This window comes from Lonchura striata, chromosome 35, assembly GCF_046129695.1.
Source record: "Lonchura striata isolate bLonStr1 chromosome 35, bLonStr1.mat, whole genome shotgun sequence".
In the NCBI taxonomy this organism is placed as follows: Eukaryota; Metazoa; Chordata; class Aves; order Passeriformes; family Estrildidae; genus Lonchura; species Lonchura striata.
This window is the reverse complement of record NC_134637.1, coordinates 5,130,951-5,133,976: the sequence shown is the minus strand read 5'-3', so window position 1 is coordinate 5,133,976 and position 3,026 is coordinate 5,130,951.

The window sequence follows — 3,026 nt, the reverse complement described above, 5'->3', positions numbered from 1 at the left end:
TCTTGAGCCTTCTGGGACGAGCACCAATTTCCCAGGAGGGGCTGCATCAGGACGAAGTCAAAACCCAGGAAAGTTGTCTCGGAACACCTTCAATAAAGCATGCCAGCAGTGCATTGAAAAGGCAGGTATCTTTAGCCACCGTCCTCTAGCAGTCCCAAGGCTGTGCACACAATGTCGTCTGCCTGCGGCAACGTTCTTCGCCCTCGTGCAAGCTACCGCTCTGTCCGGCTCCCGGAGCAGGAGAAGCGGCTGCTTCGCGCACACAGCAGCGGAGCGGCAGCCCTACGCTCCGAAGCGCTGCTTCAGCCGAAAGACGCCGGCCACCGGCGCTTGGCTTCGGACAGCTCCGGAGAGCCGTAGTGTGCGTCTGCACTAGACTGCATCATAGCGAAAAGCTTTGGCAGTGTGTCTCGCAGAGAGATAGCTTAGGAGCGCAGCGCACTTATGCCTCCCTTGTCCAGAAACACGATTTTACTGCACACTCCAAAAACAGTACTCTTCCCAGGGCAAGATGCCAGATGCTCTCTGATGCCCGTGCTCCCTTCCTACTCTTGCCCAGCTCGTTGTTGTAACGCGCACATGCCGTCCTGGCATTCAGTGCACAGTGAAAGCAATCGCAAAAGTCCAGCAGCTGCTGACTCCCAAACACAAGGCGCTGGCTATGTTCTTGCTACTCGACGACTCAACGCAGCCCTTCATTTCTGCAGTTGCCATCGAGGTCTCTGCATGTCGGAGAGTCAGAGGACGAGCACGAGTTTCCCACGAGGGGCTGAATCAGGAGGAATTCAAAACTCAGGGAATTTGTCCTGGAACACCTTCCATAAGGATGCTAGAAGGGAATTGAAGAGGCAGGCGAGCGGCCACCACCGTCCTCTAGCAGTCCTTAGGGTGCGCGCAGAAGCCCGGTGCTCTGCGGCTTCGTTCTTCGCCCTCGTGCAAGCTACCGCTCTGTCCGGCTCCCGGAGCAGGAGAAGCGGCTGCTTCGCGCACACAGCAGCGGAGCGGCAGCCCTACGCTCCGAAGCGCTGCTTCAGCCGAAAGACGCCGGCCACCGGCGCTTGGCTTCGGACAGCTCCGGAGAGCCGTAGTGTGCGTCTGCACTAGACTGCATCATAGCGAAAAGCTTTGGCATTGTGTCTCGCAGGGAGATAGCTTAGGAGCGCAGCGCACTTATGCCTCCCTTGTCCAGAAACACGATTTTACTGCACACTCCAAAAACAGTACTCTTCCCAGGGCAATATATAAGCTGCTTTCTGACGGCCGTGATCTTTCGATTACTCTTGCGCAGCTCGGTGTTGCAGAGTGCACGTGCCTTCCTGGAATTCAGTGCACAGTGAAAGCAATCGCAAAAGTCCAGCAGCTGCTGACTCCCAAACACAAGGCGCTGTCTACGTTCTTGCTTCTCAACACTTCAACAGAGTCCTTCATTTCTGCAGCTGCCATCGAGTTTTCTGCATCTCGAGCCTTCTGGGACGAGCACCAATTTCCCAGGAGGGGCTGCATCAGGACGAAGTCAAAACCCAGGAAAGTTGTCTCGGAACACCTTCAATAAACCATGCCAGCAGTGCATTGAAAAGGCAGGGAGCTTTAGCCACCGTCCTCTAGCAGTCGCGAAGCTGTGCACACAATGTCGTCTCCCTGCGGCTTCGTTCTTCGCCCTCGTGCAAGCTACCGCTCTGTCCGGCTCCCGGAGCAGGAGAAGCGGCTGCTTCGCGCACACAGCAGCGGAGCGGCAGCCCTACGCTCCGAAGCGCTGCTTCAGCCGAAAGACGCCGGCCACCGGCGCTTGGCTTCGGACAGCTGCGGAGAGCCGTAGTGTGCGTCTGCAACTAGACTGCATCATAGCGAAAAGCTTTGGCAGTGTGTCTCGCAGGGAGATAGCTTAGGAGCGCAGCGCACTTATGCCTCCCTTGTCCAGAAACACGATTTTACTGCACACTCCAAAAACAGTACTCTTCCCAGGGCAATATATAAGCTGCTTTCTGACGGCCGTGATCTTTCGATTACTCTTGCCCAGCTCGTTGTTTTAACGTGCACATGCCGTCCTGGCATTCAGTGCACAGTGAAAGCAATCGCAAAAGTCCAGCAGCTGCTGACTCCCAAACACAAGGCGCTGGCTATGTTCTTGCTTCTCGACAACTCAACGCAGCCCTTCATTTCTGCAGTTGCCATCGAGGTCTCTGCATGTCGGAGACTCAGAGGACGAGCACGAGTTTCCCACGAGGGGCTGCATCAGGAGGAATTCAAAACTCCAGAAAATTGTCCTGGAACACCTTCCATAAGGATGCTAGAAGGGAATTGAAGAGGCAGGCGAGCGGCCACCACGGTCCTCTAGCAGTCCTTCGGGTGTGCGCAGAAGCCCGGTGCTCTGCGGCTTCGTTCTTCGCCCCCGTACAAACTACCGCTCTGTCCGGCTCCCGGAGCAGGAGAAGCGGCTGCTTCGCGCACACAACAGCGGAGCGGCAGCCCTACGCTCCGAAGCGCTGCTTCAGCCGAAAGACGCCGGCCACCGGCGCTTGGCTTCGGACAGCTCCGGAGAGCCGTAGTGTGCGTCTGCACTAGACTGCATCATAGCGAAAAGCTTTGACAGTGTGTCTCGCAGGGAGATAGCTTAGGAGCGCAGCGCACTTATGCCTCCCTTGTCCAGAAACACGGATTTGCTGCACACTCCAAAAACACTGCTCTTTCCATGGTACTATGTAAGCTGCTGTCTGACGCCCGTTCTCTTCTGCCCACTCTTGCCCAGCTGGTTGTTGCAGCGTGCACGTGCCTTCCTGGCATTAAGAGCACAGTGAAAGCAATCGCAAAAGTCCAGCAGCTGCTGACTCCCAAACACAAGGCGCTTGTCTACGTTCTTGCTTCTCGACAACTCAACGCAGCCCTTCATTTCTGCAGCTGCCATCGAGTTTTCTGTATCTTGAGCCTTCTGGGACGAGCACCAATTTCCCAGGAGGGGCTGCATCAGGACGAAGTCAAAACCCAGGAAAGTTGTCTCGGAACACCTTCAATAAAGCATGCCAGCAGTG